Genomic DNA, 24667 nt, shown 5'->3' on the forward strand with positions numbered 1-24667 from the left:
GCATGGAGAACTGAATGATACCTTTGAAAAACATGTACTATATTGATTTAAAAAAAAAAAAAAGCAGCAGGAAATGGGAAAATGTAAGATTCTAGAGGATCTCAGTCCGCCCTTCCCTTCGGTTTGTGGGTCCTGCTGGAGGTGAACTTGGGAGTGGTGTTTGATGCCCTGGTCCCCAGGGCCAGCCTCTGCCGCCGGGTGTCATTCCACATCAAAGGAGACGGGGCAGTCAGAGGCACCGAAACGCTGCCCACACTTCAAAGGCAGTTCCTCTTCCGGAAGCTGTTACAGCCTTTCAAGGAGGGTTAAAAGCAGTACAGCTTGGGGACGGGGACGGGGACAGGGATGGGACGGGGACGGGGACGGGACGGGGACGGGACGGGGACGGGACGGGGACGGGGACGGGGACCCGCCGTCGGCTGCCACGCCGCGTTTGGACCCTCCCGGGTGCGCACTTCCCCCCTCCCCGGGACTTTACCCGGGCGCCGGGAGGCCCCGTGGGGGGGGGGGCGGGGGAGCCGACGTCTCGTGCCCTGCACGCGGCGCCCCCCTTCCTCTCTGCGCCCCGCCAAGTCCACCCGCGCTGCTCTGACCCCGGGGCTTCCGCCGCGTGGATCACACACCCGACGGCTGGGTTTCAAAATCACAACCAGAAATAAAACACTCCCTATTTGGGGGGCAGAGGGCGGGGGCAGGGGGTGAAGAAGGTGCCTCGGATGCTCTGCTTTCCCCTGAGCAGGTGCTCTGAGCGCAGCATCTGGAGCCCCTCCCGGGACCCCCGCGCGCTGGCGGCGTCCGCACCGGTGTGCGCCCCACTCCCTGCGGACAGAGATGGGCCGAGATGGGCAATTTCGCAGCGCTCCTCCCCCCGCAAAAAACAACTGGTTAGGGAGGTGGGCAGGCGTGGGCGCACCCTCTCCTGGACCCCGGGCACTCGGGGCACTCGCTCGGCAAGCGCGCCCTCCCCCCGCCCCCCTGCCCGGCCGCGCCCCCCAAGACCCTTCAGCCCCACCCCCACCCCTCACACCCCGCTCAGCCCCTGCCCGCTCGCACCTCCCGGACCCCCCAGCACATTCCCGCCCCCGCGCGGCCCCCTCCAGCGCCCCGCCCGCGCACCCCGCGGTGCCGGACCCACCCCCCGCACCCCTGCCGAGCCGAGGCGCAGACGTGCCGCACGTGCGCCGCGCGGGGATTGGCGGCCGCGCCCCGCCCGCGCCCCGCGCCCCGCGTCCCCGCCCCCCCCCCCCCCCCCCGCGCCCCGTGCCCCCCCTCCCAGCTGCGGTGCAGGCTCCCGGCCCCGCTCCGAGGGAGGTCCCGGGTCCCGGGCCGCCACCGGGCAGCTGGTCCGTAGGGCGGGAAGGGGGAGGGCGGGGGGGGGGAGCCGGAGCAGCCCTTGGGGAGCGCCCCTCGCCGCGCGGTGTGGGCTCGGCGGGGCCCAGCGAGCCTGCTCGGAGGAGCGGGAGATGCGGTTCCTGCCGAGCGCAAATACTTTCGGTAAGTGATGAGAAAAAGTGCCCCCTTGATTCGGTTGTCTGGCTGGGGCGCCCGCGCTCTTTGGGAAGGAGCCGCGGCGGGGCGGGGGTGGGGGGCTCCCCGCCCCCTCCGACCCGAATTTCGCGGGAGAACCGTGGAGAAGGAGCCTGAGCCTTTCAAGGCAGCTGGCGGGGCCTGACAGTGACAAAGGCACCGCGCGTGTGCGTGGCTGGGGGCTGGTTCCCCGCTCGGAGCAGGGACCCACGGTGTGCCCATTCGGGGACTGCTGATGGCCGGGCTTAGCCCGGGAGGGCTCCCCAGAGGAGGCGAGCTGAGCGGAGGCTGTGGGTGCCCGGGACCCGCAGGACTGGAAGAGCAGCCTGGGAGGGACAGGGGAGCGCGCGGGCGCCTTGGGGGCGGGAGGCAGCAAAGGTGCCAGCAGGTGAACCGCGCAGGGCCTGGGCTCCTCCTCCCAGCTGCAGTCAAGCCAATGCAGTCAAGCCGAGGGAAGACGGAGGCAGGGAACCCCCCAACCCAGCCGAGGCAAACCCACCGGCCTGCGGCCTGCGGAGGAATTGCCACTGAAAACATGTAGGGACACCTGGCCAAGAGGCTTCTCTTGCGGGCTGCCTTTCCAGAAGCCCAGGACAGGGCTGTACCAAGGGCCAAAATACCGGGAGCCTATTCGATTACTCATTCTTTTGGAGGAGGGTGCCTGCTGCTTGTACAACCAGACAAACGCCATCATACACGGTGAGGGCAAAGGAGAAGAGGAGGGCAGAGGGGAAGAAACGTGCCTCCTGACCTGACCATCTTAGGAGCTGGTGAAGGGTTTCTCCCACTGTTCTCCCTGCCTCCTCTTCCACGCCTTAAAGCTTAGCGTCTATTTGTGTGATGCGTTAGTTTCCAAACTGCTTTCACATCCGTAATTTATCCAGTAATCCCTATAACCTATAAGACAGGTTACTCATATGTGACCAGTGGAGGAAGTGACAGATTAGTTCAACTGTGTACCCAGAGTGATGCAGCTGTTAGGGATAGCTGTGGGACCAGAACTCGGGTCATGGCTACCAATCCAGGGCTCTTTCAATACATCCAAGGAAGGAAAACAGGCCTGCTTTATGATTTCTGGTGCCCGGGGCACACCCGACAATTAAAATGAAATCCAGAAAGACAAGGTTCATTTTTTTTTCTTAGTCATGGGTCTTTCAAATTGTCCCCTTGAAACACAGGTTGGCTCTGCTATTACACACCTGCGTGTGAAGAAGGGATTCCATTGAGTGACTGCCAGGAAAGCCAGCACTGGAGGTAAGAACAGAATGCCGGGAAGGGGGGGGGGTGTGAAGATGGGTCACTGTGACTTGCTTCCTGATCCATACTTATGGTTAGAGCCACTCGAGATCTGGGGTCCTCTGCCTCCTCTCCTATTGGTTGCCCACTACAGATGTTTTTTCCTGTCCTGGGCTGGGCTACACCCAGGGGGACCTCTGAAGCCTCCACCTCCTCCACTCCCACCCCTGAGGAAACAGAAACACCCACCCCTCCCATGGCCATGGCAACGTTGTTAAAATGAGTTTTGCTTCTAGAGGACTGTCACTTGAGCACTCACCATCTTTCTCCCACGTCAAGCTTTTTAAAAACGCACATCACTGAGCACGTCTCTGGGTTGGGATTCAGGAGGTCCTAGATGTGCGCTATTTGTTTTGTTTTGAATACCCTGACGTGGTTTGGACGATCGGCCGGGTTTGGAACACACAGGTGTAGCACGACTTTCATCTGAATTGGTGGATCATCGGCCAGGTCAGGAACCTGTCACTGAGATGTTCATATTGCCTGAGAAGGGGCAGAAAGACAACTCCATTCATAAGGGAGCCCAGAACGGAACTAAAAGTGCTCACGGTAGGAAAATGCTGTGTTGAGTAGAAAGAAGACCCTAGAGGAATATAGGGTTGGGGAACTGAGAATGGGTGGGGACTAAAATAAAGTGAGAAAGTCAGTACTCTAAATAGAGAAAGGTCAGCGGCTTATATTTACATGACTTCTGTTCTGATCAATGGGCCGCGTTGGCTTCAGTTCCTTCCTCTCTAGATGGGCACCCCCCCACCCCCCCACCCCGGTAGCCACTGGCCATATGTGGGTGTGGAGCCCTTGGAATGTGGCTACATTTCAAGGTTCTGTCCACGTCCACTGAACACTGGATTTCAAAGACTCAGGAACGGTAAGAGCTCAGGGACACCTCTAACACTGATTATGTGTTAAAAGCGTATTTTGGGGGCAGCCCGGGTGACTCAGTGGTTTAATGCTGCTTTCAGCCCAGGGTGTGATCCTGGAGACCCGGGATCGAGTCCCGCGTCAGGCTCCCTGCACGGAGCCTGCTTCTCCCTCTGCCTGTGTCTCTGCCTCTCTCTCTCTCTCTCATCAATAAATAAATAAAATCTTTTTTAAAAAAGTGTATTTTGGATCCCCTGAGTTAAATCAAATAAACATTATTGAAATTCATTTCACCTGTTTCTTTGTACATGTTTTTACATGTGGCTCCCAGAAAATTTTAAGTTACATATATGGCCTGTGGGGGCTGGAACTGTTCTTGACCTGAGTGATGGAGATATATGGGTATGTGTGCACATGTTGAAGTTCATCAAACTGTGCCTGTGAGCCTTGTGTACTATACTGTATATAAATTAAAAATAGTTAAAAGAAAAACAAAAAACTAACAGTGGCTTTCTGTTGTATTTAGAGCAAAAGCTAAGCTCCTCTCCATGGGCACCCAAGACCTGGCCCACTCATCTCCCTCATAGGACATCATTTCCCCCATGGCTCATGGACCTTGCCACTTTTCAGATGGGCCTGGCTCGTACTTATCTTGGGGTATTTGTATTTACATTTTCCTCTGCTTGGAAGGTTTTTCTCCCATATCGTCTTTGCTCCCATTCGTGTCTCAGCTCAAACATCTTCTCCTTCTTCCCTGACCATCTCTATCAGTTTTTGGTTAAAAAGAAACAAGAAACCCAAGTTGGCTTAAACATTGACGGGAATTTGTAGGCTGTGAAGCGATTAAGTTCAGAAGCGAATTAGGCACCAGGCAGGGTATAATCAGGGCCCTAGATCCTTTTCTCTTTGATTCTCTGGGGGCTCCCCTCAATAGGTCACCTTTATCCATTATCCTCATGTTAGCAGATTGGCTGCAGCAATCTCTAGCTTCTCATTCATATCCTACTTCATCCAGAAAGAGAGTTTCTTGTACTTCAACACTCAAAAGGGAAATCCTGCACTCACCTAACTTAAGTCCCACCCTTAGCCCAGGAGAATCCCACACACTAATTGGTGTGATCCTGAACCAGTCCCTGCTCAAAGGACCCTAATTAGGCTTAGGCCGTGAAAGCCCCATGCCACCCAAATCTCAAGGCTACCATGTATTTGAGAGATTCAGATGGGTGCTGGGGAGGCAGCGGATGTGTCCCCAGACCACCTTACAGCCTCGAGTCCCTGGCTAGACCAGCACCTGGCAAACTTTTCTGCCAAGAAAAATAGTAGATAGGGACACCTGGGTGGTTCAGTGGTTAAGCGTCTGCCTTTGGCTCAGGGCGTGATCCCAGGGTCCCGGGATCGAGTTTTGCATCGGGTTCCTTGAGGGAAGACTGTTTCTCCCTCTGCCTGTGTCTCTGCCTCTCTCTCTCTCTCTGTGTGTCTCTCATGAATAAATAAATAAAATATTCAAAAAAAAGTAAAATGAAAAGAAAAATAGTAGATAATTAGGGTTGGCATGCTTCCTAAGGGTCTCTTTATTTCGTTTTATAATCCTTTAAAATATATAACTCGTTCTTAGCTCATAGGCCTGGGCCAAGGGCCAGACCTGACTTGAGGGCCACAGTCTGCCAATTCTGACCTAGACCACTGTGACGCCTGAGATGTCTAAATTGACCTTGTTGACTTGTTCCCCGGCCTAACTACAGTGCAAGCTCCGTGAGAGCAGGAACCGTGTCTGTCTTATTCACCACTACCTTCTCAACACTTAAAGTGGGGCTGCACACAGATATGCTCAATAAATACTCCCTGGTTGGATGACGATGAAAACTTTACGGCAGAGTAGCAGGACCCAGTGCCTAGCTCTGGCCTGTATTTTTCTGCTCTCGCTGTCTAGAGGACACAGCTGCCCCACACTGAGCAGGACTGCTGCTGGGCCATGGGTCGTCATTATGTGAACCAGGAAAAGGTAACCCCTCTGGCTGATGTAGCCCAGCCCCCAGCACTGGGGTGAGGGGCCAAGGGCTGGATTGTGGACAGCAGCTCTGGGGTGGAGTTCTGAGTCAGAGTTCTGAGATCTCACGTTCTTGTGCTGTTCCCACACCTCTAGGCCAAAATCCTCTGTGTGTGCTCTGCTTGCTGCTTTGACTCTCTTTTCTTTCACCAAGTCCCAATACCCTCTTGTTCCAGTTTTCAACAAAATGACTGCCGTCTGCATATATTGAAGTGAAATTCTCATTTGGTACTTGGAGCCGCATCCAAGTATAATAGAATGTGGCACAGGGTCAATGCGTGGTTGGGGAGCAATTTCTGTCCCACACGCTTGCTATACCATGGGAACTCAGAAAAAGGGCCAGTCAACATTGCCAATAGAGAAACTACCAAAAAATACAGAGTAATAATGTTGAGGGTTCTTCTATCTGGGAAGTTAAAGCTAAAAAGGAATTACATCTGGGGCCCCTGGGTGGCTCTGTCAGTTAAGTGTCTGCCTTCGGCTCAGGTCATGATCTCAGGGTCCTGGGATTGAGCCCCAAACCCACTCTGCCCCTCCCCCTGCTTATGCTCTCCCTCTGGTGCACGCTGTCTAAAAGAAAGATATCTTTAAAAAAAAAAAAAAAAAGAGGAGGGGGAGGGGGAGGAGGAGATAACTCCTGTCCGATCACGAAACTATGGTTAGGGTGGTCATGAATCCATTCCCCAAATCCTGAACCAGACTAGGGTGCTCTGCTTAAAGCTGGAGAGAACTACTTGCAGGAAGAACAGAAGAAAAATCTTCACTCTGTGGGTGGTAAGTAAGCTCATGGAACTCATTACCCCAAGCAGGAGTCAGGCAGGAAATAAAAATGCCCAGTGATGCTGTGGAAGACTGCTGTTGACAGATTTTAACGACTTACAAGAGAAATGAGGAATGCCTTGGGATGTCAGGATGTGCTCTTAGAAGCAGCAGACGGGGAGTGCAGCTAGCTGTTCACAGGGCCTCCCTCCATACCCCCCGCAGGGACCGAGTTCGAGGCAGGACAAGACCAGGAGGCAAAGCTGCCCCCCCACCCCGTACCCCAGGAGCAGTGTGGAAGATAGCCTTGCTCAGGGGTACAGGCCCTCACCCCTCAAAGAGTGACCTTGCCGACGTGGGGTTTCCTAGGCCAGCTACAATCTATTGCTGGGAATCTGGGGCTCACGAGACAGTGAAATGATGTTTGCGGAAACTTTATGTGTCTACTCCCTGGGAACTCATCTGTTGTCATTACAACAGCTAACGTACATCATGTACCGTGTGCGGCTGTCAGTCCTTACTCATTTAATCCTTACAACAACCCTGTCGGTACTCTTATTTCCCCATCCTATTTGACAGATGGGGAAACTGAGGCACAAAGCAATAACTTGTCAAGGCCCCACAGCCAATAAGTGATCCAGGATTCAACCTTAGGCTGATTGATTCTGGAACCCATCATTTCCCCATGAATATGGAGTTAAGGAGTTCTGCTACAGTTCTGCTGAGGAAGACACTGCTCGGCTCCCGTCATAAGGAATCCCTGTGACCATGCACACTTTTTCAAGAGAAGTCATGAGAGTCAACACTGGGTTCTGAATCAAATAAATCGGGCTAAATCCAGCCTGAAGTCATCTGGCTCCTGACTCCTGCTCCACCCACACCACCTCTCCAGCGACATGTTTTACAGGATGCTGTTGTCCACGTCTGTGGGCGACCAAGTTACTAGACACGCTCTGAGGAAAGCAGGGGAGACCAGGAGGACAGACATGGGGCTGGGGTGCTTCTGTGACTGGGAGTCTGTCCCGATGGAACAGATGTGGTGCCCCTGTCACTCAGCGATGACTAGTAATCTGTGATCCCTTGCAGTTCCAGGACCCAGTGAATCCACGGATGCCGTCACAGGAAGCAGCATCTAAGGCTCTAAGGCAGAGAAAGGTGTTTGACATGTGGGAAGAGAAGCTCTGTGGCATATCTTGACTGTCCATAATAGTCACACAAATCACACAAAATGTGCAAATTGGCAAGGCAAGAGTGAGGAGCCTGTGGCATCAAGTGGAGCCTTCATTCAGGGTCACCCCGTAGGTTGGGTTGTGCACTGCACTTCACGTGCACAGGGAAGACAGGGGGCCTTTTCTAGTTTGCACAAAGGCACTATTTGCTAAACGGAGCACCCTCAAGGCTGTGTCTGCCCACGGGGGACCTTTTCTAATTCATATCAAGTCTCCATAGGTACCAGGTGGGCCCTGAAGAAATTTGGGGCACTGTGCTACAGCACAGAGCCTGATGCACCACCGCAGGGCAGGGCTCTGAGCTCAATGATAGGACGGAGCTCAGGATGCCCAGGATCCAGAGCTGTCACTCCCCTGCGCCCCAAGCAGTCCCCACAGATCAGGGCTCCTGGGAGGAGCAAGAGGGAAGACAGGGAGGCCAGCCCCCAAGTGGATATTGCTCAGCTTCCTCGTTCCACCCCCCAGTGAGGAGAGCACAGTCCACCCAGCCCCTGAGTGCAAGAAGTGGGGGAAAAGGCTGCATCCGGGCACATGACCCTTTATTGCACCGGAGCCCCATCCCTCATAAACGTGGCTGGACCGGTGTCCTGGATCTCAACCAAACAGATGACAGCAGAGGAGCGGGCTGGAGGCTTTCCCTCCCCTACGGAACATGGTTTTATTTGATCCTCACCATTTCCCTTTTCACAGGTCAGGATGCTGAACACACATTCAAGAAGGATAAGGGAGTAGGTCAAGGTCACATAACTAGGAAGTTGCAGCCTGAAGCAGACGCTGTGGCCTCTGCCCAGGTTCCCCTTTGAGGCTGATGAGAGCTCACAGTCAGTCCCTCCCCAGGAACAGCCCTGCCTGAAGGGAGCCACCCCGTCCAACACGGGCCCCTTCCTGGGGTGACCCCAATCCAACTCAGCCCTGCTGGGCTGGGGGAAGGAGTACAAAGAATCCAGTCCCCTGCTCCAATGTGGGACAATTCTGAATGGCCATCCTGGCTTCAGAGCTTTTGTTACAGCTGTTGTCTGCATCTCCCTCAGCCCAATCCTGCTCTCCTCACTCTTAGAGCTACTGCTGGGGGGCATGCTCCCCAATAAACTCTCTGCATGCAAATCTCCCTCTTATAATTGGCTTTGGGGCATCCCACCTAAGACCCCTGCACTTCCCACCTTTATGAAACACTGCCTCCCACCTCAGGCTTGCCAGGATGGAAGAATCCAGAATCCAAGCAGGGAGGGTGAGGCAAACCAGAGATAAACAACAGCAGGAAGCCACTGCCACCCCCAGGCTGGAGGGACAGAAGTGGGGGCAGTGTTCTCTGAGCCCAGGGTTCGCCCAGCAGAAGCTAGAACCACAGTGGGTCACAGCAGATCTGTCTGGCTCCTCTCTTCCTTCCTCCTTCGATTTTAGGATTATTTACATTTGCACTTATTTAGGTAATGTTAAAAACTAAAAATTTCAAGTCAGTCCAGGGTCCCTTTTGAAAGGGAATCATCACTGTAGAATGATGGAGGAGGGCCCCAAGGCATCATTAGCCTCCGCCCCAGTCCTGCACACCCTTAACGTCCAGACTTTTCTATTGCTTTGATCCCTTGTGGGGGGAGGGTGTAGCCCAAAACAGCCCAGGGAGCCAGAGGATTTTAGAGCTGGAGAGTCCATCTTCTGGAAGGGGGCCCTATAACTTTAGGGGACCATCACTCCAGGGGATTGAAGTCACCTCCAGCCTTTTTAATCTCAGCCTAGAAGGGTACATGCAGGAGAATGACTGGACAGTCGGAGAAGGACAAACATTATATGTTCTCATTCATTTGGGGAATATAAATAATAGTGAAAGGGAAAATAAGGGAAGGGAGAAGAAATGTGTGGGAAATATCAGAAAGGGAGACAGAACATAAAGACTGCTAACTCTGGGAAACGAACTAGGGGTGGTAGAAGGGGAGGAGGGCGGGGGGTGGGAGTGAATGGGTGACGGGCACTGGGTGTTATTCTGTATGTTAGTAAATTGAACACCAATAAAAAAAAAAAAAAAAGGAGAATGACTGGACATCTTTTAAAATGGACAGGAGTCATTGGCATTGGTAATAGATCGAGTGTGAATATATTTGGTTTGTCTTGTGTGGGGAGAAAGCTCCTCTGGCCTGTCCCCAGGGAAGGAAAACAAGGTCCAGTGGAGAGAGAAGGGCTGAGGAACCCAACCCAGGTCCTAGCTCCAAGGAAGCCAGGCTCTGCCCTGGAGACCAGCTGCCATCCGTTTGTTTTTCAGTGGGCTGGGGATCTGGGCTGAAGGCACATCTGCTTCTGTTTATTCTTCCTCCTTATCTTAATGGGTCCCCACCTACCACTCCCTGTTACCCCTCAGCACCCCTGGGGCATTCGGGTGCCTCTTGCTGCCCGGCATAGACTCGGGGTTAGGGCAGGGTGGCAGGGAGGAGAACAAGCTGGAGACTTGGTGTCCTGGGTGCAGCCTCCTCACTAAAAACCACCCCAGGCTCAATTGGATGCTAAGGTCAAAGAGGCAAAGGGCAAGAGGAGTAAAAAAGGCCAAAGATTCTCTTCCTGAGAAGGAAAGCAGGAAACTAACTGGCAGGTTGCTAGGGCCAACCTTAGCTCTTTGCTCTAAGAGAACTGTAATGATGTTTAAATTTCAGGTTACACCTAGGCTAATAACTACAACTGGCAATTCCTGTGGGAAGGAGGAAGTTTTCTCCCATGAAGTGGTAATAGGGAGGCACTCGCCCTTGAACCCAGAACAGTCAGCTTCATACAGAAAGAACTTTGCTCAGATAGGGCCCCTGGGAGCCTAAGGCACCTTCGTGCAGATTTGAAAAAGGGGCCCCTTCATCCAGGCAGTTCCCCCTCTCCCTTCCCAGCACCCCGGGGCAGGAGAGGCAGGACACATAGTCCTAGCAGCCCTCCCCCCCTCCCTCCCCTTGCTCTCCCTTCCATCAGCCTGGACAGCTTAAGCTCTGAATAGACCACCCTGCTGGTGGTGTGAGAAAAGCTACCAGCAGAGAAAACCCGCTGGTAGGTGTGAGAAAAGCTTGAAAGGCTTTTAACACTAACTTGGTCCAAAGTCCCTGCTCCATTTCATTCCATGATAAGGCTTCTCGTGGAGTGGTAAGAAAGCTTTCTCATCACATTCCAGCCCTGACCTGGGTTATCCTAAATTGTGATTATTGGCAATTTAGAATGCATGAAAAGGTACTAGATTTCTCAAGGACTCCCTTCTTCAAATTTTGCCTAATGCCTGTCATCTTCAAGCAGGGTTTTGGTTTTTGTTTAACTGTAGATATCATGAGGTTCTGTTCTTTTTAATTAGCTTTCTTTTTGGGGTAGCAAAATTAGCAATACGGCATGGTGGTTCCAAGCTTGATTTGGGGGTCAGAATTATGTAAGTTCCAATTTTAACTCCCCCACTTGCTAGCTGAGTGGCCCTATGCAGTTTACTTCTCCAAAGCCCAGTTTGCTCATTTGTACAATGGGGCTAAGTAAAAGTATTTACCGTAAAGACTTGGCCCATGAATTAAATGAGGCAATGCATGGAAAACACTTGGTGGAGAGCACACAGCACCTAAGAACCATTAGCTATTCTGAAGTTTTTTTTTTCTTTTTTAAGATTTTATTTATTTGACAGAGAGAGAGAGAACACAAGCAGGGGGACCGATGGGCAGAGGCAGAGGGAGAAGCAGCCTCCCTGTAGAGCAAGGAGCCCAATGTGAGGCTCGATCCCAGACCCCGAGTTCATGACCGGAGCTGAAGGCAGACGCCCAACAAACTGAGCCACCCAAGTGCCCCTGAAGCTTATTTTAAATAGGTAAGGAAACAGACACCTTATTTTGGGATAATTGAGAAGGATGACCATGTTTTCTGTCCTTGGAAAAATGGCTGATTTTGTTTGGGGGCTGGGAAAATGAAACTGGGGCATCAGATTGTGCCAAAAGACTAGAAAGTGTTCAAGAACATAGGAGACATTAAAGGGGTTCTTGATGGCCACATTTGGGAAGTTTTGAGCATCAGAATTAATAATGACTACATTTGGTAGCATCACGAATAAAACAAAATCCATGTGTTCATAGTGAGTACTCAAAATCACTATAAGGGACAGGAAGAGAAAGAGCCAATAAAAATGGAAGGAATAATAGAATTGGAAATCACTATTTTACAGCCCCCAATCAAATAAGTGATTTACACCAAGATAATCTGTAGAGAGTAAGATGTTCACATTGCCACAGATGACTTATGTGTCACCAAGGGGGAAATTTCCCTTTACAATAGGGAGATCTGGGGCTCACCATCTTAGCTGAGCCATCAAACTGAGCATCACCAACAATGCAACAGTTATGTACCTGCTGATGTAATAGAATATGAACAACACAATACCACCTGTGGATTATTCCTGCCAACATAGCTAACATGAGTCTAACCCAGCCTCGTGTCTACATTCCAGTGTACAGGAAAGAAGGACATAGGGGAACAAGTTAAATTATACCAAGAGGAATCGAGACTACCAATTCACAGTGTGGAACACACTATAAGACAACTGACCCGTGACAAAGGCTCTCTCCTTGGCCAGACTCGCGTCAGGCTCCTCCAAACATCTTTTAATGAGGTCTTGACCTTGGTCCCCACTCTGTCTTGGGCCTGCCCAGCCAATCTTGGCAAAGAATCTTGCTAAATCATCCCCCACCCTTGACATCCGACCATCCTTGACTTCTGATCAAGGTCCTCATCCCCCAGCGTTGATGTCTACGCTGTTGACCTGCCTTCAGCAAGAGTCACATCAGGTCAGTGTAGTAAGAATCCCCCTACCCTCTCCTCTTGACATCTGCCCTTTGTCTATCCACTGACCCCCTCCTCCTGCTCCTTTTTTTTTTTTTAAGATTTTATTTATTTATTCATTCATGATAGTCACACAGAGAGAGAGAGAGAGAGGCAGAGACATAGGCAAGGGAGAAGTGCAGGGAGCCCAACGTGGGATTCGATCCCAGGTCTCCAGGATTGCGCCCTGGGCCAAAGGCAGGCGCTAACCCGCTGCGCCACCCAGGGATCCCTCCTCCTGCTCTTTGGCTATAAATCCCCACCTGTCCCTGTTTCAGAGTTGAGCCCAATCTCTCTCCCTTATTACAATAATCTTGAAGTCTCCCTTATCGTTCAAGCATAATTTTTTCTTTAATAGTTCAAAAATCAATGTCCTTTAAAAAAAAAGGTGGATTACTTTAGAATAAAAGAAGCTAGAAAGATGTAACAATCAAATGAATATATAAGATACTGTGATCAGATTCTGCTCAAAGAAGAAAAAAAATCTACATAAGATGTTTGGAGGACAACTGGATCCTTTTGATTACAGATCGGATATTATAAAATTATTGTTAGTTTTTGTATAGGTGATAATGGCAGGGCTGTGCTTTGCCTGAGGTTTCTTGAGGAAGATCCTGCCTTGCTTCTTCCTACATTTTTTGGGGGGATTGCTGGCAATCCTTGCTGTTCTTGGCTTAGGACAGCATTAACTCCTCTGTCTCCACAGTCACATGTCCTCCGTAGTGTGTCTGTGGCTTCTAATCTTTCTTTATAAGGACACTGGTTATTGGATTTAGGGCCTACCCTACTCTAGGATGCTCTTATCTTAACTTGATTACACCTGCAAAGGTGCTGCTTATGAACAGGTCACCTTTACTGGCACCAGGCTTTAGGACTTCAGCCTGTCTTTTCGGGGGAATGTAACTCAACCCACAACAAGGGTGAAATGTCAGGATGTCTGAAATCTACTTTCAGCTCTTTCAGGAAAAAAAAATATAGCTATAGAAAGAGCAAGAAAGGAAAAAAAATTAATGTAGTGAATGTGATCACTGTGATTCCTTAAGCTCCAGCTAAGCATGGATCCCAACTTGGGGATTGATCCCAAGACTCTGAGATCACAACCTGAGCGGAAATCAAGAGTTGGACGCTTAACCAACCAAGTGCCCCGAGCATCACTGTTTTTTTTTAAAGATTTTATTTATTTATTTGACAGAGAGTGCAAGAGAGCATAAGCAGGGGGTGTAGCAGAGGGAGAGGGAGAAGCAGACTCCCCGCTGAACAGAGACCCTGGTGCAGAACTCAGTCCCAGGACCCTGAGATCATGACCTGAGCTGAAGGCAGACTGAGCCACCCAGGCGTGCCCCTCAAGCATTCCCATTTTTAATAAGGTGATCCTAACACAACACTAGGGTTGAAAAATACTAAATGCTAACACCATATTATTAAAAATACTACTAATACTAAATACTAAACATAAATATATACAAACACTAAAACATTAAATATATTTTAGGAAATATGAATACTAACTACTATAAACACTAAATACTATTTTTATACTTATAACACTAAATACTATAAATATCTACTATAAATACTATAAAAATAAATACTAAAATATTATAAACTCACATGGATGTATTTAAATCCCCTGCCCCTTCTTTCTACCCACACACTCTAAGATGTGTTCTTTTTTAGAGCATAAATTTATGTAAAAGTGTACCAACCAATATTTCAGCGAACATTGACCCATGTAACAACGTTGAACAATTTATTATTAGATACATACTTCACAGTAGGGAGATATAGCCAAAGTTTATTTCTCTTGAACATCAATAGGCTTCAGCTAGGATTTGTTTTTCCTCCCTGTCTCTGCTCTTACCTCTCTTAAAGGTATAGGCTTTTCTTTTTTTAAATCTCTTTACTCACATTTTAGTGAGGTTTGGGGAGGAGGCTGGGGCTTATGCACATGTTCAATCTGCTATGTTTAATGGGAAATCCTCAGAACCCAAAGTTTTCAACCCTAATTTTATTGAAATAGGCTTCCTCCTGTAAACCTAATCCCAGTTTCAAAATGGAAGTCAAGGAGAAATAAGACTTGATTCACATAGTTTGTAGACCACTTTCCAAAAATGCACTGGCCTGTGTGGTTTAGTCTGAATGATCCATCTAAGTATAATTGTCTGACCGTCATGTGTGGACCATGTATATACAGCTCAAAGCCAAAGCCCCAGCCTCATCCCTTCTGGTGAAACACCAGTGCCCACAAACAGAAGGTTCCCCTTCTCTCACCCTGGAATAAACAGGAAGGTCTCTTGGGGCTGTGGTCTTAGGGCTATAGCTCTGCCCCTAATTTCTTCAGACCCTTTACTAAGAACTGAGTCATTGCAACATCACACCCAGCCAGCTGTCTCAGCACAAGAAAAGCTTTGCTGTGGTATGAGGTTTTGTGGGCTGCAAACTCCATCTAGGTCAGCAAATTAAACCCCATGGTGTGGTTACAGAGTCCAGCTCCATCTAGCTAAAGGGCTGTCTGACTTTACTCTATGGCCACCGGCTCTTTTGGTGCCTGGGATACTAGGCCCCTTGGCGGCTGTTTAAGGTACAACACTTCAAGCCTAAACCACTGGATGACATATGCCTAAACCCAGAATCTTGTTTTCTCCACCAGGGCTCTAGGGTATATGAGAATAGCAATACTCCACCACCCCTGCAGACATGGAGGTTTGTGTGTGTGTATTGGGACAAACACGGAAAATAGAAATGTGTTTCTTCCTTAGTTTCTCCTACTACTTGTGTTTTTCTGCTGCCGTGTTGACCCAAACATGAGCCTTTCTTCTCAGTTCTCTTTCATGGAAGTTTTTAAGAATCATTTCACAACAGATGGCCAACTGGTATACCTAGATTGGGTTTTACAAAGGGCAGTGTCTCAATGGTGTGGAGTCACCTTGGCTCAGGAACTGAGTCTCAGATTTATAGTGGATAAAGCCTTCAGAAACTACATTATGTCAAAAATTCAAAACAACTCAGCAACTACATATTTGAGGGCCTGCTACTATCCAGGGCTCAGGAACACAGACCTGAAAACCAGAGTTGTCTCTCAGGAGTTCTTTGACATTGGAGGAAGACCAACATAGTAGTGAATGGTTATACTTCTTACTACCTAGCACCTGCTCCTGCTTCTGGAAACAGTACCCCAAGTTCACTCTGGGGAAACTGCCCCCCTCATCCTGTGTGCTTTCACTGGGACTGAATCTGCCCCTAGCTCTAGAGCTGAGGTATAGACTCACGCCTGACCACAGTGATTGGTTTAAAGATGGGCATGAAACCTTCAAAGCCAAAGATATCCATGAAATGTTTGCTGATACTATTCAGGCAGAGGTACTAGGTACTTTTTACTAGGGTTGCTACCAGTAAGGATGATACAAGAATAGAACTGTCAGAAGCCACAAGATGGAAACCTAAGAATGAGACCAACACAGCAAAAGACAGATCTGAATGAGAGAAACTGAGCTCCTCGGTCATGCCATTTTTGAAATTCTGCATATTCCTAGACTTCTCTGTCAATTGTCCCAATATCATTTTTATTTACTTAAGCTACTTAGATGGGGTTTTCTGTAATTTGCAACTAAAACAGTTCTATGTAGTAGGTTGAATAGTGTCCACCAAAAATTCACACCTACCCAGAACTCCGGAATGTAACCTTATTTGAAAACTGGGTCCTTTAAGATTTAATCAGTTAAAAATGTTGAGAGGATATCATCCTTGATAGATGATGTGCCCCAAATCTAATGACTGGTGTCCCTTTAAGATGAGGAGAGCCAGGGGCTGGGGGAGTTATGCTGCTCAAGGCCAAGGAGCACCTGGGGCCACCAGAAGTAAGGAAGAGGCAAGGAAGGATCCTCTCAAGAGCACGTAAAGGGAGTCTGGCCATGCTGACACCTTGATCTCAAACGTCTGGCCTCTAGAACCGTAGAATGTCCACTGCTCTAAGCCACCCATACTTTATTATGGAAGCTCAAGCAAACTAATACTCTCTAATATATGTTATCATTTAGTAAACACTTATGTGTTTGAACAAATCTCAGCATAAAATCCAAAGGCTGCTGAGAGATATTTGAGCTGGGACATTATGAAGCCTGAGGAACTGACTGTCCCACCAACCTGCCTGGCCATGGGCGCCCCTGGAAGGCCCCTGGAGAGTCTACACAATTCATATTCTGTAGGCCTCCTCTTTTCTAGATTTCTTGCAGGCCACTCTCCTAACGCAGGCACTTCTTTTTCTTCAGCAGGGAAATGAGCTCTGTTTGATAGACATTTAAAACATTTCTCCCAGTTTGTTTTCTGTCATCTCACTTTGTTTGGAGTAATAGTTGCCCTGTAGAGTTTACATTTTTATACATTTTCAAATCTATCCATTTTTTAAAAAAAGATTTTATGTATTTATTCGTGAGAGACACACAGAGAGAGAAAGAGAGAGAGAGAGGCAGAGACACAGGCAGAGGGAGAAGCAAGCCCCATGCAGGGAGCCTGATGTGGGACTTGATCCCAGGTCCCAGGGTCATGCCCTGGGCTGAAGGCGGCGCTAAACCGCTGAGCCACCCGGGCTGCCCAAATCTATCCATTTTTTAATGGCTTATCATTGTTGGCCTTTTAAACATTCCCCTATTTTTATCTAATGGGCTATCCTACCTAATAAGGTAGCTTTTTTTTTTCCATTTTTTTTCCTTATTGTAAAAAAACATACGCAACAAATTTGTCATCTTAACCATTTTTAAGTGTACGGTTCAGTGGCATTAAGTACATTCACATTGCTGAGCAACTGTCACAACCATCCATCTGCAGAACTCTTTCCATCTTGCAAAACTGAAACTCTATACCCATTAAACAATAACTCCCCATCTCTTCCCTCCCCCTGCCTCTGGGAGCCATTCTACTTTCCGTTTCTACAATTTTAACTACCCTAAGTATATGGCAGCTTTCTTTTATATTTGCCTCTACTTGCCTTACGCTGCATTTCCGCCACCTTTTATTAGGTGTTCCCAATAAATAGCAGCAGTGGTAACAGCTACCGTCGGCTATGTCCAGTCATTGTTCCCAGGCTCTGAATCCAATGGCTCTGATCTGCTGGTGTCCCTGCCAGCTACGTGGCATTCTGTGCATTTTACAGATGATAAGAGTGTGACCCCAACAAGCTCTACAAATTGCACTGATTAAAGAGTCTCGCACTCTTATTTGGAAGAGGGAGGATTTGTGCTCTTGTCGTCCAAGCCAGAGCCACGGCTCCCCCCACAATGCCATTCTCAAAGACTTGCTTGCATGCCCTCAGAGTGACTGGCTTCTACAGACCTTGTCTCTTTTTTTTTTTTTTAAGAGTTTTTTTTAGAGGTTTATTTTTTTTATTTTATTTATTTATTTATGATAGTCACAGAGAGAGTGAGAGAGAGGCAGAGACACAGGCAGAGGGAGAAGCAGGCTCCATGCACCGGGAGCCCAATGTGGGATTCAATCCCTGGTCTCCAGGATCGCGCCCTGGGCCAAAGGCAGGCGCCAAACCGCTGCGCCACCCAGGGATCCCAGACCTTGTCTCTTAAATGTTGGCCATTCCTGGCTTTACTCCCACAGGAAAAACTTACTTTCAAATATTGCATGCAACTTTTTCACCTTGAAGCCTGTTTACAAAGTACAACGCCATTGGGGCACCTGGGCTAGCTCAGTCAGTAGAGCATGTGACTCTTGATTTCAGAGTTATAAGTTCAAGCTCTACATTGGGTGTACAGATTATTTAAAAATAAAACTTTTAAAAAAACAAAATAACCCCAAATATAACTCTATTAATATCATGGGAGAATAAGAGGAAACAATTATTAAAAAGCAAATTCTATGACCATGGTCAAGATTCCAAAGTGGAAGACTGTGGTAGCCCCAAGTGGCTCCCATGGGCGTGTCTCCACTCCACTTTCTGCTCTCTCTCAGGTGGCTGGCCTCTAGTTGCCAACTTATCTTGTCCTAACCACAGGAAAGCACAGAAGAGTATGAACTTTGCCTCATGCGAACTCTTTTTCCTGTGTGAGAGCTGTGTCTTTTTTAAAGGAAGTGTAAACAATGGTGCATGATACTTGTATTAGTTTGCTAGGGCTGAATGAAGTAGCTGAAATGACAGGAATGTCTCACAGTTATGGAGACTACATATTTGAGGTAAAGGTGTTGGTGGAGATAGTTTCTCCTCAGGCCTCTCTCCTTGGCTTATACACAGTGGTCTTCATAGCATGCACTAGTGTGCTTGGGCTGCCATCATATCTGTTTTCTCACAGCTCTGGAGGCCGCAAGTCCAAATTCAGGGTGCCAGCATGGTCAGTTTCTGGTGACAGCCCTCTTCCTGGCTCAGAGGTGGCTTCTCACAATGTCTTTGAGCAGTAGAGAGGGTTACTGTTGCTTCCTCCTCTCCTTAGAAGAGTGGTAATCCCATCATGAGGATTACCACTGTCTGTCTTAGCTCAGGCTGCTGTCACAAAACACCACACACTGGGGGGCTTATGAACAACAGTCGTGGAGGCTGGGAGGCTATGCACAAGGTGCCAGTGTTGGGCACATTCTGACTGGGCCTTCTTCCAAGTCACAGAGCACCTGCTAACTTGTGGCATCCTCACGGGGCAGAGTAGAGAGAAGAGGAAACAAGGTATCTCAAGACTCTTATAGGGGGCACCTGGGTGGCTCAGTGGTTGAGCATCTGCCTTTGGTTCAGGTCATGATCCCAAGGTCTTGTGATCGAGTCCTGCATCAGCTCCCTTCAGGAAGCCTGCTTCTCCCTCTGCCTTTGTCTCTGCCTCTCTGTCTCTCATGAATAAAAAACATCTTTAAAAAAAAAAAGTCTCTTATAAGAACACTATTCCCATTCATGCAGGCTCTCCCCTCACTGCCTCATCTAATTCTAATTACCTCACAAGAGCTCCACCTCCTAATACCATCACATGGAGGGGTCTGTAGTTTCAGCAGATGATTTTGAAGGACACAAACATCCTGTCCATAACAAGGCCTCACCCTCATGACCTCATCTAAACCTAATTATTGAAAGCTAATTATCTCCCAAAAGTCTACCTCTAACTAGCATTACATTGGGGTGAAGTGTTTGTGGAGGGTGGTTAGGGCTCCAACACATGAATTTGAGGGTTGGGAGACATAAATATTTAGTTCATAGCACATTGTCTTTTCTCCTTCCAGTGTGCAAATTTCTTCTCCTTATAAGGACCCTACCCCGCAGTAACCTCATTTGACCTTAATTACCTCTGAAAAGGCCCCATCCCTAAAGAAAGTCACATGCGAGCTACTGGGAGTTAGGATTCCACATATGAATTTGGAGTGGGGGTGGGAGGGACACAATTTGGCCCAAAATACTACTCTGAGCCTCACAGAATGAAGAGATTTTTTCCAAGTCTAACATTCCTGACCCCTCTCACGCCTGTGAATGATCAGATTCACCAGGTGTCCACTACTTTCAGCCTCACTCCCAGCAGCTTATTATTTTCTTTTTCTTTTTTTCTTTCAGATCTTATTTACTTATTTGAGAGAGAGAGAGAGAGAGACAGAGCGATGGGGGGGTGGGGGGGGTTGGTGCAACGGGAGAGGAAGAAGCAGGCTCCCTGCTGAGCAGGGAGCCCAATTCAGAGCTCCATCCCAGGACCCTGGATACATGACCTGAGCCGAAGGCAGATGTCCAACTGACTGAGCCACCCAGTTGTACCCCCATTACAAAAATGTTCAAACATAGAAAAGTTGAAAGAATACCATAATGCTCACCTGTATGCTTATCACCTAAACTTCACCATTGTTGACATTTTGCCACTTTTGTTTTACCTGTATACACGTGGTGGGGGAGGGTCGCTAAATTGCTTGAAAATAAGTTTTAGAACTATTTCACTCCACATGTTTCAGTATGTACCTCCTAAAAATAAACATAGTGCCATTTTCACATCTAAGAAATTTTATAGTAATTTGTCTTTCTTTCTCTCTCTCTTTCTTTCTTTCTTTTTTCATAGGCTCCATGCCCAGTGTGGAGCCCAACACAGGGCTTGAGATCAAGACCTGAGCTGGGATCAAGAGTTGGACACTTAAAAAAAAAAAAAAGAGTTGGACACTTAGGGGTGCCTTGGTGGCTCAGTCAGTTGAGCATCCTACTCTTTTTTTTTTTTTAAAGATTTATTCATTTATTTATTCATGATAGATATATAGAGAGAAAGAGAGAGGCAGAGACACAGGCAGAGGGAGAAGCAGGCTCCATACCAGGAGTCCGACGTGGGACTCGATCCGATCCGGGGACTCCAGGATTGCGTCCTGGGCCAAAGGCAGGTGCCAAACCGCTGAGTCACCCAGGGATACCCGAGCATCCTACTCTTGATTGCAGCTCAGGTCATCTCAGGACTGTGGGATTCTCTCACTTTCCCTCTGCTCCTTCCCCCTCCCCTGCTTATGCGTGCATGCACACTCTCTCTTTGAAATAAGTAAATAAAATCTAGAAAAAAAAAAACAGTTGGATACTTAACCAACTGAGCCACCCAGATGCCCCTATATTAATTTTTTTAGATATTTTTAATTCTATTTAAATTCAACTAATTGACATATAACACATTACTGATGTCAGAGGTCGAGATCAGTGGTTCATCTGTCTTATATAACACTCAGTGCTCATTATATCATGTGTCCTCCTTAATGTCCATCACCCAGTCACCTCCAGTAATTTCTTAATATCATCCAATATCTAGTCCATATTTAGATTTCCCTCAAAATACATTTTATAGCTCTTTTTTTATAGAACCAGAATCTAAACAAGGTTCACAAATTGTATTTGGTTACTGTGTCTCTTTTATCCCAGAAAAATCTCTCTCACCATTTAATTTTTGACATTGACTTTTTAAAGAAACCGGGTTAGTTGTTTTGTAGTTAGTTGTTTTTGAAAACCCACATTCTGGATTTTTCTGATTGTTTCTTTGTATGCCATTTAACTTGTCCCTCTATCCCTTTATTTCCTCAACTGGGCTTTTTCAACTGGGGTTCATCTGTACTAAAACAATTCTAGATTCATAAGGAGAAACTAATTCATTATATACAAAGGAAGCTGAGATCATTAATTGTATATGTCAACTTGTCTGGACCACAAAGTGCCCAGAATTTTGGTCAAACCTTATTTTATAGAATATTTTATTTAAATTAAATTTGCCAATATGTAGTTTAAGTGCTCATCCCATCAAGTGTCCTCCTCTGTGCCCATAACCTTTGGTCAAACATTATTTTAGATGCTGCCATGAGAGTGTTTCTGGATGAGATTAACATTTGAATTGGTAGACTGAGTAAAGCAGATTGCCCTCCCTAATGTGGGTGAGTCTCATCCAATCAGTTGAAGGCCTGAAGAGAACAAAATCTGACCCTCCACTGAGTAAGAACGAACTCCTACCAGACTGCTGCAGAGATGGGACATTATTATTTTCCTGCCTTCAGACTTGAAAGGAAACACTGGCTCTTCTTATGGCTCAAATCTATTGACTTTCAGACTGGAACTTATACCATCGGCTCTCCTGCGTCTTCAGCTTGCCAACTGTAATTCCTTAGACTTCTCAGTCCCCATAATTGCAGGAGTCAGTTCTTTCTAACAAATCTGATACACACACACACACACACACACACACACACACACACACTCCCCTATTGGTTCTGTTTTTCTAGAGAACTCTAATACAGATGCCTTTAGGTCACTGGGCTTATTTCTTTCCCAGAACCATGGTTGAAAAATTTAGATGAATAGATTAAGATTAAACATTTGGGGCAAGAACATTTCACATCATGTGACATCAGGAACCCCATAATATGTCCCTCTAATAATGATGCTAAATTTGGTCACAAATTAGCAACAAATCTGTTGATCACAGATTTTTACTTTATAAAGCTTCCCCCCCCCCCCCCCGCCCTTGTGATTAGCAAGTGATTCTGTGGGGTTAGGCACCATGCAATTATCCTGTTCTCAACTAATTTTTACTGAATGATTTTGGTACTCATTGAGGATCCCTGCCTGAACCAGTTATTTCATTGGTTGCCCTCCCAACAATTTAAACTTTAAAAAGTTTGCGCCTCAGGCCACCTGGATGGCTCAGTAGTTGAGTGTCTGTCTTTGGCTCAGGGTGTGATCCAGACCCACATCAGGCTCCCCAGAGGGAGTCTGCTTCTCCCTCTGCCCATGTGCCTGCCTCTCTCTGTGTTTCTCATGAATAAATAAAATCAAGAAAGGAAGGAGGGAGGGAGGGAAGGAAGGAGGGAAAGAAAAAAGAAAAAGAGGTCAGACTGAATGGCTCAGTGGTTTAGCGCTGCCTTCGGCCCAGATGGTGATCCTGGAGACCAGGGACTGAGTACCACATCGGACTCCCTGCATGGAGCCTGCTTCTCCCTCTGCCTGTGTTTCTGCCTGTGTTGTGAGAGAGAGAGAGAGAGAGAGAAGAAAGAGGGAGGGAAAAAGAAAGTTTGCCCCTCAAAAGGCTCCAGCTTAATCTCCTGTGATTAAGGTATGTAGCAGGGCCAAATCTCTTACCCTTAGAGGGCTTTCTCTTTCCTATGAATCCTCTGATAACTGCTTAGTCCGTGCAGACCAGACCTGGCTGGTTGATTTCCTGGTGCCTGGAAAGTAAACATTAGGGGAACATTTTGTATCTTTGGTTGTGGTGCCTGAAAACAAGAATCAGAACCATTTGTGGAGGTTGGTGGTGGGGGCAGTGCCAACAGGAAGTGAAGCAAAGCTGGCATATCTGAATTAAGAGCAGGCTAAACTGAAGATGCCAGTGGGAATGAGGGACTCAGGGAAGGTGAGATCAGAGGGCCCCTGTCAGAGAACCGGCAGGATGCTGAGCATCAGCCAGGATTGGAGGGAAATGTGCTTTGCATTGGGGCTCCCCTGTGGGAGGGGAGTGGGTGGGCAAGAGGGGGGAGTACTAGGGCAGGCTGGGGGTCTATGGAACAGAGTGGGAAGACTCTGAGGGCAGAGGATGCGGCACCCAGGTCGGGGACAGGCTGAGCTCACACCACACTTCATCGGAGCACAGAAGGATTAAGGGCAGAAGTTAGGGAAGATCAACAATTCGTGCCCCAGGCAGGAGGGACTGGCAGGAATCAGAGAGCCCCGGTGGAGGTGACCCCGGAACCAAGCACTGCAGAAGCAGAGAAAGGTGGCAGTTCTCGAAGGAATTCTATGAAGGCAGGGGAGCCAGAGAGGCACAGCCTCTGTGTACAGGCCAGGAGGAAATCGGTGGTCACAGGGGCCTGCAGGTGGGCCAGGGATGCTGGTCCTTCTGTCCCACCTCTCCCTGACGGCCTACACCCGATGCTGGTTGCTGCAGGTACCCCCCAGGAAATGTATTTGTGGAGCTTGAGGGACCCCAGGGCAGTAGAGCCCAGCTCTGCCCTCTCAGAATGACACTTCCCTCCTGCCCCTCCCAGAAAATGTAGCAGGAGCTTCCTACAGCCTCCTTCCTCCACCCCCATCACCTTAGCATTTCAGCCCCTGGAAAAGATTAGTGTCACTGGCAAACCTGGAGAGCTCATTGTGCACTTCCTCTTCAATGTGATTTATAAAAAAAAAAAAAAAAAAGGCTTGAATGAGATCAGTTCCAGCACTTTCCCTAGGGATCCATGTAAAGTCTACAGAGAAGTGTCCATTTATCACTACCCTGGGGTTTCCTGTTTTGAACCTGACCTGTTCTTGGCAGACCCTCCACCCTGGTTTCATCCAGTGGAAAACCCTGTACAGACTTTAACCCTCTCTTTTCCCTCATCCTTCCTTGGTCCCTGCCCTGCTCTTTCCAAGCTCGGGGCTCCTGGGCAGGACTCAGGCCTCCGGGGACCCACAGGGCAGGGGAGGCAGTGAAGGAAGCCACATGCTGGCCACACCCCTTGTAGTCTCTGCACCAGGCTACCTGGGTAATATTTCATGGAAGTTGGAGTGCAGAGGAAATGCAGGCCCACCTAGACAAAACGTGCCTGGCGATCTCAGGAGCAGAGCCGTCCTCAGTGTGGAGTGTGGTTTACAAAGAGCGGACAGATCCAGTTTGAAAGCAAACACCTGGCTTGGCCTGGACCGTGGAGAGAGCAATGCAGAAGTGGTCATGAAATGGGGAAGGTAAAT

General features: G+C 48.3%; 2 long non-coding RNA genes across 2 annotated transcripts; one reads left to right on the forward strand and one right to left on the reverse strand.

The window, feature by feature from the left end:
* Positions 1-1377: 1377 nt before the first annotated feature.
* LOC144284944 (uncharacterized) lies at positions 1378-3972 on the forward strand. Its single transcript, XR_013353332.1, has 3 exons — positions 1378-1494; positions 2706-2781; positions 3232-3972. It is a non-coding gene; the product is annotated as an uncharacterized LOC144284944 (long non-coding RNA).
* On the reverse strand, positions 3120-24621 carry LOC144284945 (uncharacterized). The gene is made up of 3 exons (XR_013353333.1): positions 24508-24621; positions 23081-23166; positions 3120-3306 (listed from the first exon to the last, which is right to left on the reverse strand). It is a non-coding gene; the product is annotated as an uncharacterized LOC144284945 (long non-coding RNA).
* Positions 24622-24667: the final 46 nt, after the last annotated feature.

Source organism: Canis aureus, chromosome 15, assembly GCF_053574225.1.
Source record: "Canis aureus isolate CA01 chromosome 15, VMU_Caureus_v.1.0, whole genome shotgun sequence".
Lineage (NCBI taxonomy): Eukaryota > Metazoa > Chordata > Mammalia > Carnivora > Canidae > Canis > Canis aureus.